Source organism: Macaca nemestrina, chromosome 6 (assembly GCF_043159975.1).
Source record: "Macaca nemestrina isolate mMacNem1 chromosome 6, mMacNem.hap1, whole genome shotgun sequence".
In the NCBI taxonomy this organism is placed as follows: domain Eukaryota; kingdom Metazoa; phylum Chordata; class Mammalia; order Primates; family Cercopithecidae; genus Macaca; species Macaca nemestrina.
The window spans coordinates 100,985,209-101,001,898 of NC_092130.1; positions in this window are offsets into that span (position 1 = coordinate 100,985,209).

Below are 16,690 nucleotides of genomic sequence, written 5' to 3' on the forward strand. Positions count from 1 at the left end.
TATGAGCTATTTATGACAAACCCACAGCCAATATCATACTGAATGGGCAAAAACTGGAAAAATTTCCTTTGAAAACTGGCACAGGACAGGGATGCCCTCTCACCACTCCTATTCAACATAGTGTTAGAAGTTCTGGCCAGGGCAATCAGGCAGAAGAAATAAATAAAGGGTATTCAGTTAGGATAAGAGGAAGTCAAATTGTCCCTGTTTGCAGATGACATGATTGTATATTTAGAAAACCCCATTGTCTCTGCCCAAAATCTCCTTCTAGGTATTATTGCCTAATACCATTTAGGACATAGGCATGGGCAAGGACTTCATGTCCAAAACACCAAAAGCAATGGGAACAAAAGCTAAAATTGACAAATGGGATCTAATTAAACTAAAGAGCTTCTGCACAGCGAAAGAAACTACCATCAGAGTGAACAGGCAACCTACAGAAGGGGAGAAAATTTTTGCAATCTACTCATCTGACAAAGGGCTAATATCCAGAACCTACAAAGAACTCAAACAAATTTACAAGAAAAAAAAAAAACCCCATCAAAAAGTGGGCAAAGGATATGAACAGACACTTCTCAAAAGAAGACATTTATGCAGCCAACAGATGCATGAAAAAATGCTCATCATCACTTGCCATCAGAGAAATGCAAATCAAAACCACAATGAGATACCATCTCACACCCGTTAGAATGGCAATCATTAAAAAGTCAGGAAACAACAGATGCTGGAGAGGATGTGGAGAAACAGGAACACTTTTAAACTGTTGGTGGGACTGTAAACTAGTTTAACCATTGTGGAAGACAGTGTGACGATTCTTCAAGGATCTAGAACTAGAAATACCATTTGACCCAGCCATCCCATTACTGGGTATATACCCAAAGGATTATAAATCATGCTGCTATAAAGACACATGTACACATACGTTTATTGAGGCACTATTCACAATAGCAAAGACTTGGAACCAACCCAAATGTACATCAATGACAGATTGGATTAAGAAAATGTGGCACATATACACCATGGAATACTATGCAGCCATAAAAAAGGATGAATTCATGTCCTTTGTAGGGACATGGATGCAGCTGGAAACCATCATTCTCAGCAAACTATCACAAGAAAAGAAAACCAAACACCGCATGTTCTCATTCATAGGTGGGAACTGAACGATGAGAACACTTGGACACAGGAAGGGGAACATCACACACTGGGGCCTGTCGTGGGGTGCGGGAGGGGGGAGGGATAGCATTAGGAGATATACCTAATGTAAATGACAAGTTAATGGGTGCAGCACAACAACACGGCACATGAATACATACGTAACAAACCTGCACATTGTGTACATGTACCCTAGAACTTAAAGTATATATATAACAAAAACCTCTAAAATCTCAGCCCATGCCTCAGTTTAGTTGAAGGTAGCCATGGCACAGGGCTAGGAAACAAGAAACTTCTCATACATACAAGCTAGAGCAATAATGTGATGAGAAGTCACCCTGCAAATGGTTAATTTCATGTTTTAACTTGACTGGGCCAAGGGATGCTCAGATAGCGGGTCAATATTGTTTCTAAGTGTGTCTGTAAGGGTGTTTCTGGAAGGGATTAGCATTTAAGTTGATAGACTGTGTAAAGAAGATCTGCCCTCACAAATGTAGGCAGGCATCATCTAATCCTTTGAGGGCCTAAATAGAACAAAAAAGGCAGAGGAGAGGTAAATTTGCTCTCTTTTGTTGAGTGGGGACATCCATTTTCTCCTGCCCTCACACATGGGAGCTCCTGGTTCTCAGACCTTCAGACCCTGGGACTTACTCCACTAGTCGCCCAGTTATCAGGTCAGTTACACCATTGATTCCCCTGGCTCTCAAGCCTTTGGCCTTGGACTGGAATTTACACCAATGGCCTCCTTGTTCTCAGGCCTTTGAACTCATACTGAATTATACCACTAGCTGTCCTCATTCTCTAGCTTGCTGATGGCATAGGGTGGGACTTGTTGGCCTACATAATCTGGTGAGCCAGTTTCTATAATAAATCTCCTCTTACATAGCTATATGTTTCCTATTGGTTCTGTTTCTCTGGAGAACCCTGAATAATACCTCACCTTAAATCTTTTCTGGTTAATCCGTTCTTAAAGATTAATTTATTGATACTAAATGTTCCTTCAGTTAAAAATATTTCTCCTGCGGAAACTTAGAGTCACAAAACCATTTAGAGAGAGATCTTCTCCTTCAGCGCCCTCACTTTATGACAAAGAAGCTGAGGTCCAGTTACTTGTTCAAGGTTATACTACTAGTCAAAGGCAGATTCAGAAAGACTCTTAAGAAGTCAGGATAAAGGCAGGAAATACAGGAACTTAGCAGGACATACATTCAGTAAGACAGGTCTGTGAGTTCCTCAAATTAGAGCTCAGAGCCAGAGGTGGAACGTCTATAAATAAGGCTTTCTCTGCTTTTTGTGTACCTCCAGGGACATGGGAATGTTGCACATTTTGTCTAAAATTACATCTCCCATCTCACTGTCTGTCCGACTTTCTCCTCAAGACTCCCTCTTCCTAAATTGATCACATATAGACATGATTTACGTTTTTAAATTTGCTCTTTTATTGGAATAAAAATAGAAGCAGTCCTACTTGAGGCATTAAAATCAAATGACCCCATTAAGCCCAGCCAGTCCTTGTCAGCCTTATAAATCACTTTCAAAACGTTGTAGAGTATCATTGGGATTTTAAGGAAAAATCTTCACTCAGGGCCATTAACAGAAGCAGTATTTCTTTTGTTCTCTTGTTTCTCCCTTGGCTTGAAAAATTCTTTGTGCTTTCAGTCTCCTTCTAAATCAGCACATCAATTTCTGGCTATTGGCCCAGGAAAGATGTGCCTGAACCCATTAGACTGAGAGAATTTCATTGCATCACAGCCCCAGAAGATTAAGTGGCCAGGATGACTTCATGTGAAAAGCTGGAATAAGAACTATCCCCGCTTCCTGACACCACAACTAATGCAAGGCAAAACAGTAAGTATTTTGGACCTAGACAATCTCCTCCCTGAAGGAAAGAGCACAAGGATGCAAACTCAGGTAACCCAGGGCCAGAAATTCCTTCTGTTCCTACAAGTAAAGCTTCAGAGGGATATATTACATTAAAATAAACCAATTATGGGGACATGCCTTCTTAAGTGCAGTGTTCTCGTGTAACTCTAGCACAATATGCTCATCCTTTGGGCCAATGTCCGTTTCATGGGAGTTATTTTTCTTACCAAGGTGAAAGCATTAGCTTGGTCTCTTTTTCTGCCAGCTGCTCTGCACTGGAGATTTTCACTCAGCTTGTCATTCTTGCCTCTCTTTGCCTCCCTGCTCCCTTGAGTACAGGCCGTACTCACTTTGCAGGGTAGCATGAGATCATAAAAATAACTGCATAAGCTGAAACCATGCAAGATGATCTTATTAATCAATGGAAAAATGTTACAATGTTCTGTGATTGTTACAAATTTTTGTAGAAACATTAAAACTCTCTTACTTTTGGTTATAAATGTTTAGAAACATGAAAAATAGTAAAATTATTATTTATTTAGTATACTATAATTTAAAATATTAGAAATATTGATATTTAAATTACTTTATTTCTCTAAAATATTCTATTTCTCAAAAGTACTTCGAACGGTAATTGCCTTCTTCTTGTTGCATAATTTATGATACAAAGCAGGCATCCTTTCAATGCCTATGATTTCATCATACTCTTTTTTAAGTTTGGATCAGCTCCCAAGATTTTATCCTCTGTACTTTCAATGTCATGAAATATCTCTGAGAGTTCCTTTAATGTAAGGTTTTGGTTTTGGTTTTTGCCAGTATCACTTCCTCTGGGACATATGTCAGTAAGTTTGATTTGTTCCTCTGCCTGCAGATCTCTCAAACAGCAGTGGTGTTAACATTCTCACTGTCACTATTCTATAATTTCATTGATGTTCAATACAAATTTCACTTTCAGCATTATCACTTCTTGTTTATTTGCTGCACTTTCATCTTTATTGACCAATTTTTGTCAATGATCAATTTTTGTCAAATGTCACATGGATTTACCACTGGGAGACAAGGAAGCAACATAGCTACACACCTTGCTGTCTGTGAATGAACTGTGAATGACAGATGTGCAGTGACCAATCATTGACAGATACTGAAAGAGGAAATATGACTGGTCACAAATCAATTTAATAATCTGTATTTTATGTAGTGATTTGTAGACTGAAGACACAGCAGTAAAATTTATACTTTATGCAATTACTCATAGTTAATACAAAGTAGTAACTAAAATTTGAATCATGTTGGGTACTGATATTAACTAAACTACAATAGTTGACATTCATGTATACCAAACTATGCAAAGTGAGGACTGCATATATAGATGTAAATACAGATATACATATATAGTGTGTGTATACCATATTTTATATGGTTTTATGGTCCTGATATGAAAAGGCTTATCCTGCTTCCACTTAGGTAAATGGAAAAATCATCTCGACAGAGACTTCTTGTTCTTGTTCAGTTAAGAAACTTAATTTTATCCCTATCCAATTAAAAGCTTGCCCAAATGAATTGAATATATAGACCATGATGTGGATAGGAAAGCTCAGTATTATAAACATGTCAGTTTTTCAGAAATACATCTAGTAATATACCATAAACCCAACTGAAGTCCCAGTGGAATGGAGGGGGCCCCAGGAAAGAGGGACTTAGATTAAGTGATTCTAAAATTTGCCTGGAAAAATAAATGCATGAGAAAGGCCAAGAAAAAAAAAAGTCAAAACAAAAATAATGGAGCAGGTACTGATACCAGATTTTTAAAAAAAATTAAAGCTATAATAATTAAAATGATAAGAAACTAACACCAGAATAAGCAGATAAATTTAGTATATGATAAAGCTGGCATTTCCAATCAGTAGGTATTGCTTATGGTGTTGGTGTAGTTGGCTAAATTACTGGCTCATACTAAAGTAAGAATTGTTCTTAGAAAACTGACAAAAATACATTCCAGATTAACTGATGGTTTTGTGTGTGTGTGTGTGTATATATATATATATCTGATGGTTTTGCATATATGTATCCATATATATATCTTGCTAAGAAACTGCTGGAATCATACAAGGTATATAATTGTATAACCTTGGGTTAGATAGGTACTCTCTAAATAAAGACCATTAAAGACAAACCATGAAGAAAAAAATAAAAAATTGCTTGTAAATATATGTAAATTTTCTATATTAAAAAACTCTATCATAAACAAAAACAAAAGCAAAACTAGAAATATTTACTGTTTATATGACTGATAGAGGATTAATATAATTTTTAAAACTCATAATTAAAAAGGGATAATAACTCAATAGGAAATGCATAAAAATATAATGACAATAAACAAAAAGTAAAATACTACAATGTGCCTATTATCAGTAAATACAGAAAGGTGTTCTATTTTCCTGGTAACCAACAGAATTTGAATCAAGGATAGAACATTTTAAACTACATATTGTTAAATATTTTTTTTTAAAAAACAATAATTCCTGGTATTGGTGATATTGTGGTAAGACTGCAAATTGTCACATTTCTCCAGGAAAATAAATCCTTAAAAACCTGTATATCCTTTGGCCCAGCATTTATGTGGAGGCTGGCTCTTGGTTACAAATCTGTGTGTGATTTTTCAGGCCTGGCAACAGGCAATTACAAAAGCTTTACCGGGCAGTCCTCATGGGAGAAATCTGCCCTTCTCATACCGGACTTGGTGCACAGCCAATGCATTGTAATCTCTGAAGGGAGTTGCAGTCAAAGTCTCAAGCTCTTCTGGCCTTGAGCTATACCCTTCACATATTTATATTCCAGCCCTAGCACCTTCATTCCCAGGACTTGTTGTCTAAGACCTTGGGTAGAGGTCTCACTTTAACTCAGGACTTTTCTACTCCTAGTCCTTCCCCTTCACACTCTCTAAAACCCCAGGTAGAAACTGCAGAAACCTGTAAGAGAGAAAAAATAATTTTTTCCTTAATGCTCATGGATTCTTAGTTGGAACCGAACTCTGTAATGAAAGAAAGATTAACAAGAGAAAAACAAAGAGTTTATTAACTCATGCAGTGCACATCATGCAGGAGAAATGTCAATGAAAAGTAATTTATAATGGTGGCTTATTCTTGAGGACTGGCTAGGCAGATGCAGAAGATTGAAACTGGACCCCTTCCTTTTACCATATTAAAAAACAAACTCAAGATAAACTAAGGACTTAAATATCAACCCAAAGCTATAAAAACCCTAGAAGGAAATCTAAGCAATACCATTCAGGACATAGGCATGGGCAAAGATTTCATGATGAAGATGCCAAAGGCAACTGCAACAAAAGCAAAAATTGACAAATGAGATCTAAATTAAATGAAAGAGCTTTTGCACAGCAAAAGAAACTATCATCATAGTAACCTGGACAACCTACAGAATGAGAGAAAATGTTTGCAATCTATTCACCCGACAAAGGCCTAATATCCAGCATCTATAAGGAATTTAAACAAATTTACAAGGAAAAAAGCAAACAACCCCATTAAAAACTGGGCCAAGAATATAAACAGACACTTCTCAAATGAAGACATACATGTGGCCAATAGTCATATGAACAAAAAAGCTCAACATCAAAGATCATTAGAGAAATGCAAATCAAAACCACAAAGAGATACCACCTCACACCTGTCAGAATGGCTATTACTAAAAGTCAAGACACAACAGATGCTGGCGAGGTTGTGGAGAAATAGGAATGCTTTTACACTGTAGGTGGGAGCGTAAATTAGTTCCACCATTGTGGAAGAGAGCTTGGCAATTTCTCAAAGACCAAGAGGCAGAAATACCATTCCACCCAGCAATCCCATTACTGGATATATACCCAAGGGACTAGAAATCATTCTACTATAAAGACACATGCACATGTATGTTCATTGCAGCACTATTCATGATAGCAAAGACATGGAATCAACCTGAATGCCCATTAGTGATAAATTGGATAAAGAAAATGTGGCATATATACAACCTGAAATACTATGCAGCCACAAAAAAGAACAAGATCATGTCCTTTGCAGGGACATAAATGGAGCTGGAGGCCATTATTCTCAGCAAAGTAACACAGGAACAGAAAACCAAGCACCACATGCTCTCACTATCAGTGGGAGCTGAATGATGAGAACATACGGACACATGGGGCCTGTCAGAGAGTCTAGGGGACGAGGGAGAGAATCAAGAAGAATAGCTAATGGATGTTGGACTTAATACCTAGGTGATGGGATAATCTTTGCAGCAAACCACCATATTACACATTTACTTATGTAACAGACCTGCGCATCCTCCCGCACACGTACCCATGAACTTAAAATAAAAAAGAAAAAGAAAAAATGGTGGTTTATTGGAAAGTGGGAAAACTCCACATATTGACAAATTAGTCCCTTTTTGTTTAAATTTCAAAAAAAGAACTCCACTTATGTAGTATCTTTAGGAAAGAACAATAAATTTGTAGACAAATGACAAGACAAAGGAAAGTGGTTGTAGGTTTCTAAGTGTGGGAAACTGTGGGAAGGTAAATATATGGGAGGAAACTAATGCAGTGAGGTCTGTTTGCAGATTCCTCTGGTACCATCTGGTCTCTGGGCTGGTAACATTCTAGAGTTACTCCAGTAAAGGAGAATTTATATCCTGTCTGTAGAGTGAAAAGGGGGATAGGATAGATAGGGCTTTTCTTCCATTCACTGCTTCTTAATTGCCTTTAGCTCAAAATAACCAAAGAGGCATATTTTGGTAAAGACATATTCTGGTTTCCTTCAGGCCTCTTGTTCTGGGTTTCCTCAAAAAAGAGACCATCCTTATGTCTGCACTGATCCACCTAACGCTTGACCTCTGTGCTGTTCTATGGGGAAAAATAGAATGGGAGAGGCAGTGGCTTTCTCCAGTTCCAGCCTTTTACTTATACTATCAAAGAAAGTGATGACAGGCATGACTGTTACTTTCATTTGGGCTCATTTTGCTTTAAATGACTTCAACACTTGACAGTTCAGATTTCCCTCCAGGTCAGCTGAGGTCCTAATCATTTATATTTCTGGGAAATGATTAGAAAAAAGTACTATGATAAATAGTTCTTATTTATTATTTAAAAGTGATATAAAAATACGTTCAACACAGCATTGTTTGCAGTAGAGGGAAACTTTATAAAGCCTCATTGATCATCAGAGACTGGTAAAGTAAAGCAATGTGCATTTACACACTGAAATACCTGACAGCCACTAGAAGTGGCAATGTTTATTTATTGACATGAAAACATGCCTCTGAAATAATGTTAAATAGAAGAAAAAGACAATATGACATATATAGTAATGTCCATCTAAAATGTGTATGTGTGTGTGTGCAGACATACATGCACATGAACTCACAGTGAAAGTCTGGGAGGATGAAAATAACCACATTTAATGTGTGCCTACTCTATGTAAAGAACTGTTCTGAATGTTTTATGTATGTTGACTAATAATATAATTTTCAAAAGGTAGATGTTTTATACTCACTTTACAAATCAGTAATCTAATGCAGGTAACATTTAAATAACTTGCCTTAGGTCATAGCTAATAAGTGATGGAGTTAAGATTCTCACACAAACACCCTAACACTAACTCTAGAACCAGCCCACTCTGACTATTTTACCAAAACATTAGCTAAGACAATTAGTGGTGGTCGCTGGTAGTAGATGGCAGTAGTGATTGCTTTATTTTTATGCTTTGCAATATTGTTTAAGTTTTTCAAGAATACACTTGTTTTATCATTTAAAACAACAAAACTACTTTCATTTTATGAGAGAAATGAACACAGCAGAGATTTAGAACTAAATCTTTGTTTTCACTTTTGACCTGAAATGCCTGCAGCTATGAGTAACAATATCTACTCAACATTACAGTGAACAAACAGGGGTTTTGTCTTCTTCACATAAGAAGAAATCTGAAAGTAGGTGGTCCAGAGTTGGTTTTTCTGCTCAAAGATGCCATCAGGCATCCAGGTACTTTCCAACTCTCTGCTCTATCATCTTTAGCATTTTGGCATCTGGCCTCAGGGTTGCAAGATAGATGTTGTACCTTCATCCTATCTGAGTTACAGGTCAAAGGAAGGTGGAAATTGATGGAACAATCAAGAAAGTACCTTCAGTTGTACCCTCATCAGACTTCTGTATACGTTTCACAAGCCAATACTATGTTACACAGCTACCCCCAGCTGGCAGTGCATCAAAAACTGTTAAGGGTCAGATTTTACCTTACTTGCAAACTAACAAATTCACCTGCTGCTGGTTCTTGGACTCCTGGTTCAGAAACAATGGACTTTATAACTTAGAATGCAGTGAGCAGTGTGAGCTTCATTTTGCATCGATTCTCCTTGTCCTTCTCCCCCAAAATCCCATGGACACAACGTAGAGGCAGGTCCAGGTTGATACTGAGAGCATGGTGGGTTTGTGTCCCAAATAAGAAATGCTAAATTTCGTAAGCCCCTATCTTTTAAAAGCATTGCCAGCAAACATGCCTAACCCATGCTCCAGAGGAAAACATTATCTTTATTATCCTGGACAGCAGGATACTCTGGCCAGCAAATGCATCTGGCCTCTGCCTCAGAGGGAGACAGTATCTCTATCTGCGAAGGCTCTTGACTATACAAACATTCTTGAAAAGATAATCCAGAACAAACAGACACAAGACATAAAGAAATGCAAGAGACTCATGGAGACATGTATCCTAACAAAGGCCATGTCCGGCTAGTGAGAATGAGGTTATGAATGGAACCAGTGGTATTTGTTACCTGCCCTTTGAAGACTGTCCTATAACTAAGCCTAGAATAATTAACCACCAAAAACTTTCTCTATTGATATATTAGTTTTCTATTGCTGCTGTAACAAATTACTACAAACTTAGTGGCTTAAAAACAACACAGATTTACTCCCTTATAGTTCTGGAAGGCAGAAGTCCAAAATTTCACTGGGCTAATAATGTCAAGGTATTGGCAGGGCTGATTCCTTCTGGAGACTGTGAGGGGACAATGTTTTCTTGCCTTTTCTAGCTTCTAGTAGCCACCTGTACTAGTTGGCTTGTAGATCCTTTCTCTCCTCAGAGCACATCACTTCACTCTCTGCTTCTGTCATCAGTCTCCATCTCTTCTGGCTCTGACTCCTCCTGCATCCCTCTTTCAGGGATTGCACTAAGTAATTTCACTGGACCAATTTGGGTAATCCAGGCTTATCTCACCATCTCAAGATCCTTAGCTTAAGCATGTATGCAAAGTCCTTTTGCCATACAAGGTAACATTCACAGGTTCAGGGATTAGAACCTGGATGTCTTTGCAAACAATCCATTATTTGGCCTACCACAACCGACTGTAGTATGTAAAATATTAGTTACTTCTTTAAATGGTGTATATTGTAACACTACATTTATTCACAATCAATTAAAAAATAGTGAGAATACAGATACAAACCCTTGATTGTTCTTTTCATTTACTTAATAAGCCCATTATCCTGAGATTATTCAGATTAATATTTTAAATAAGATTGAAAAGATGTTTCCAAAACTAACAATAAGCTGTTTATAAGCAGCCTTATTAAATATTATGAATGCAACTATTTCACATATTGTCCTTTAGTATTCTCTGTCTACCAATGTGGGCTCTCTAAGAGCTCCTACTAAGCAAATCTTAGTAACATTGAACCAAAAGACTACTGAATCTCAGCCCTGAAATGGACTGTAGTCTAACTTCCATCTAGAGCAAGAACACCTCTCCCCATTTCTGACAAGTCATGACGCAGCTTACGTTTGTATATTTCTGGTAATGGCAAGGATCCAACTTTTAGGAGCAGGTGCTTATAGAGCACTGGATGAAATTATATCCTCGAGAGAGCACTGGCTTTGGGTGTGATGGTTGATTCTATGGGTCAACCTGACTGTAGTTCCCAGTTGATCAATTGCTATGGGTTGGATACGGTTTCTCTGTGCCAAAACTCATGTTGAAATTTGATCCCCAATGCAGCAATGTTGGGAGGTGGGGCCTAGTAGGTGGTGTTTGGGTCATGGGAGCAGATCCCTCATGAATAGATTAATGCCCTCCCTCTAGGGAGAGTGAATTTTCATTCTCCAAGGAATGGGTTAGATCCTGCTGAGAGCGGATTGCTAAAACGAGTCTAGCTTCCTGATTTCTTTCTCTCTTCCTCTCTCCCATGTGATCTTTTTGCACACAGCTGCTCCTCTTCTCCTTGCCTCCATGAGTTGAAACAACCTGAGACCCTCAGCAGATGCAACTGTGTACTCTTGAACATTCCCGCCACCAGAATCATGAGCCAAATAAACCCCTTTTCTTTATAAATCACCCAGCCTCAAGTATTCTGTTATAGCAACACGAAAATGGACTAAGACAGCAATCAAGCACTAATCGAGGTGCTGCTGTGAAGGTAAAGATGTGATTAAAGCCTATAGTCAGTTTAAGCAAAGGAGATTATTTTAGATAATCTTGATGGGCCTGATTCAATCAGTTGAAAACCTGCAGAGAAGAATTAAGACTTCCCTGGGTAAGAAATTTTTCTTGTGTATTGCAGCTTCAGTTCAAGTCTGAACGTTCCAGCCTGCCCTTCCTGATGGTTTGCCCTATGGACTTCAGACTTGCCTATCCAGTCCTCATAATCATGTAAGCCAATTTCTTGTTTATTCCTTAGGTAGATAGATGATGGTGCTAGATGCTAGATAGATAGATAGATAGATAGATAGATAGATAGATAGATAGATAGATAGATAGACAGACAGACAGACAGACAGATAGATAAATAGGTAGATAGATCTCTTACTTCTCATGGAACCCTGACTGATACAGTGGGTAAATTACTACCTCTCTGATTTTTAACTTCTTTATCTATAAAGTGGGCATAGTAATAACCTCACAGGCTTGCTGCAAGATTTATATTAGATAATTTGATAACTGAGGCAAAGCACCTAGCCTAGCATATAGTAGGCCCTTTTATTACTGTCATTTGCTATTTACTATTATTATTATAAAAAGAAGGTTTCATATTCCCTTTCTGTCAACTTATTAGATGATTTTCCTTCACTGGAATGTAAATCTGCTTTTTGGTAACTTATGTCTACAGATCCTAATTCTACCCCTGCAACCAAGAACAGTATACCTACTGCATCGTTCATGCAGTTTCCATTAGAGTATTTTAATCCATCCGTTTTGCATTTATTTAGCTCTATATGGGTGGGCAGTTTAGGAGGGGTTTGATCAGACACTCTTCTGTTCGTGGCATGGTTCCCTTACATGGCTATGGACTGACTTAAGACAGCTTCAGCTGGGGTAGCTGGGCTGTCTGAGATGGCTGAGACAACTAGGCATTTTAGCTCCCTCCTCCATCTGTCTCTTATGTCCCTCCATCACAAACATGCAGCAAAGTACTCACAGCTTGAGTAGAGGATTAGAGGGTGCAAACCATTGCAAGAAGGAGAGCATTCGAAAGCACAAGTGCTTTTCAGTCCTCTCCTTGGGTCACATTTGCTAGCATTCTATTGACCAAAGCAAGTCATAAGGCAAATCTCAGAGGCAGGGAGGGCACTATCCAGTTGCTGGGCACAGGGCGCAGATACAAGGAAGCTATTAAATGAGACTATGAATGCAACTATCACAGTCTGTCCTACAACCACCATTGTTCACATGCCTTTTACATGCAAAATACACTCATTACCTATAAAGTTCGCCAAAACATCTCTTTTTTTAAGCTGGCCCATAATTTTGCAACCTGCATCAGATTTTGATCTGGCTCCTCTTTATTAGACCTGTGAGCAGGTATGCTGTATTTTTGTTCTCATTAGCTTCAAAGAACTTCTTGATTTCTGCCTTAATTTCATTATTTACCCAAAAGTTATTCAGGATCAGGTTATTCAGTTCCCATGTAATTGTAAGGTTTTAAGTGAATTTCCTAGTCTTGATTTCCAATTCATTGTGCTGTGGTCCAAGAGGTTGTTTGCTGTGATTTCAGTTCTTTTGCATTTTCTGAGGAGTGTTTTATTTCCAATTATGTGATTGATTTTAGACTGAGTGCCATGTGATTATGAGAATAATGTACGTTTTGTTGTTTTGAGGTGGAGAATCAGGTCCATTTGATCCAGTGCTGAGTTCAGGTCATGAATATCTTTGTTAATTTTCTGTCTCAATGATCTGTATAATATTGACAGTGGGGTGTTAAAGTCTCCCACTATTACTATGTGGGAGTCTAACCCTCTTTGCAGGTCTCTAAGAACTTGCTTTATGAATCTGGGTGCACCTGTGTTGGGTGCCTATATATTTAGAACAGTTAGATCATCTTGTTGAACACTTTATCATTATGTAATGCCGTTCTTTTTTATCTTTGTTGATTTAAAGTCAGTTTTGTCAGAAAATAGGATTGCAACCCCTCCTGCCTTTTCCTATTTTTCATTTGCTTGGTAGATTTACCTCTATCTCTTTATTTAGAGCCTACATGTGTCATTGCATTTTTATTTTTTTTTCTTGAGACAGGGTCTTGCTTTGTTGCTCAGGCTGGAGTGTAGTGGCATGATCTCAGCCCACTGCAACCCCCGCCTCCGGGCTCAAGCAATCCTCTTGCCTCAGCCTCAAGCCATCTATCCTCCTAAGCCTCAAAGTGGTGGGATTACAGGTATGAGCCACCACACCGGGCCCTGAGATGGGTCTCTTGAAGACAGCATATGAATGGGTCAGACCCTCTACTTGAAATATCTTTCATTTCTTCCAAGGTATTTGGCAATTTCTCTCCATTCAGTTGCAGTGTGTTATGTGCGGTACCAACATGAGTAATAGCCACTATACATATAACTGAACTGAACTATTGATAATCTAAACAATAATATATTTATATATTTTTTGGAAACATATATATTGGTGTGGAAAAGAGCAACTACTTCATTACCCCTTCCTGGATGACAAAGATTATAAGATGGGCATCAATTGTAAGACACAGCCCAAATTCAAATGCAATAAAGTATGAAAAACAGTGTGTCTTAGAAATGATGGAATATAATAAATTTTAGAGTGATTAGAATAGAGAAGATATTTGAGGACACATAACTGTTTGACATTATTGTCTATGTGGTGAGAGTATGTAGAAGAGAGGTCTCAGAGCCAATCCCTGAGACATTCCAATATTTGGAGAATAAGAAGTTGAGGAATATCAAGCGAGGAAGAGCTATGAAGTACAGCTAGTGAGGTATAAGGAGGGCCAAGAGAAATGGTGTAGAACAGCCTAAGAAATCACTCAAAAAAAGGGAGCAGCCAGGTGAGTCAGAAGCTGTTGATAGATGGAGTAAGAACGGGACGGAGAATTGACCCTGCTATGCAGCAATATGGGGGTCATTGGTGACCTTGGCAAGAGCTATTTTGGTGAACTGGTAGGGGGCAAATGTTTAACAGGCATGGTTCAGAAATAATGAGAGGTAAAAATGTACAAAAGGTAGTTAAAGACAACTTTTTAAAGGAGCTTTGCTGGAAAGGGGTGCTAAGCAACTGAGCAGTAGCTGGAGGGCGATGACAGGCCAGGAATGGCTTTTTGAGCTGGAAACTACCACACAGTGTTAGAATGTTAATGGGAATGGTCCAGCAGAGCAGGAAAATGTGATAATTTGAAAGGAGAGGATAAGTGCAGGAGTGATGTCCTTAACTAGGTGAGGGAGGATATGAGCCAGTGCACAAGTGAAGGGATAGGCTATGGCTAAGAGCAAGGGTAGTACATCCATTAAGCAGGCATGAAGGCAGTGAATGTGTTGGCAGATGCACTGCTGGAAGTATATAGAAGTTTGCCTTTGATGGGTTCTTTGTTCTCAGTGAGGCTCCCTTTCAGCCCACTGTGGGTGAGGGGAAGGCTCTTCTTTGAAAGGAACAGAACACATGGACTAGAGCCTCCAGTAATTTCTTGGTAGTGCTAAAAAAACAAAATTTCAACAAATTTAATTTAAAGATCTAATTGGCTTTTAATAGTGATTAATGAATCAGGCAACATCTCATCCATAAAATAGGAGTTTCAGTGAACTGAGCAGAGGAAATGGACTTTCTATAAAGGCAAGAAAAGGCTGAAGAAAACAAACACCGGGAACAAAAAGCAGATTGGTTGTTACAAAGTTACTTCCCTTATAGGCTTAAAACAAAGAGGACATCCTTATTGTGCCAGCTCAGGTAAACTGGGCCTTTCTGATTGATTGCTGTCAATCTCCTGTTTGTTTGAGAACTGGCCCATTTTAAAGTTCAGCCTGATTACATGGCATCTAACACAAGGGACTCCATTCTGATTTGGTCTGGTCTGTCGAACACAGGGTAGGAGCTCAGTCCCAAACAATATGGCCCCTCATAATTTTTATTTAATAGTAGATTTTCTTGGGTTTGGTAAATAATTTATATTTTTATTTATGCAAAAATATATTTAGACTATAAATAATTTTTCTGCATTCCAATACCCTTTTCTGTCATTTCTGTTTGATTTGTATTGCATTGTCTGGAACAGCTATAAGGTTAAATGTTATGACTTTAATGAACATCCTAGATTTGTTTCTGAAATTAATGGAAATATTTCTAGTGTTTCCCCATTGAGGGGGATGTAGCTGCTATGTTGGAATAGAGCTAGCTTTTCAAATTACAAAAGTATCCTATTTCTAAAGTTTTAAGTTGGAAACGTAGGATTTTTATCAAATACCTTCTAGGTAACAATTGAGCATATCATTTTTTCATATTTAAGTTACTGATAAGCTATATTAATAGATATTTTTATTTCATAAAGAACTTATTGAACTTAACTCAAATATTAAGAAATATCCATTGAGTTGCTGCTTTATAAATGGATCTAGAAATGGATTTTGACATCAAGATTAAAAGCATGGTATTCTTCAACTGGTCATGTTGCTTCTCATTGTACAAGCTCTCTGGGAAAACTCAATAAGGAAGGAATGTAACTACTGAGACGGGACTCTGCCTGAAAGCCTGTTATTGTTATGCAGGCTGCATCCTCTCTGCACATCTCATTCCAACCTCATTACGGAAAAAATTATGAATTAACAGTCGATGAAGAGTTTGACTTGCATTTTTTTCCCCTTACCAGCTCTAAGGCCTGAAACAACTATAGGTCTTTCTCTGTGCTCCATAAATGATCTTCACATTTCTTATTTTATGACTACTCCTGCTCCAGTGGGAGAGAGAAAGAGAGAGAGCGAGAGAGAGAATATGAAATCTGAAAACATCTCTGTAAAAAAATGGTATTAGGGAAAATAAGCAGATTGGCATGGAAATGAGCAGACTGGTATTGATCCACTGCTTTTAAACAAGTCATTATTAAACAAACATATTAATTCTATTTTCCTTTCTTGCATACAATTTTCTATTAACTATGCCTGCCATTCAAACTATAGTTAACTATACCTGCCATTCAAAGGCAATCTTCAGATGAGCCATTGCTGTTATTCCTGCACTGTTTCAGTAAGTACAGGTGCATCCTAGCTCTTCTGCCATGTATTTTAAGTTAATGACTTGAGATTATAGCTAATGATACAAAATTCTTCTATGGACAGGAGAACATGATCTCTGCTTCTTTTCTCTTTGCCTATCAGAGATGACAGTTTCATGCAAAGCTGCAAGGGATAGAGGGACT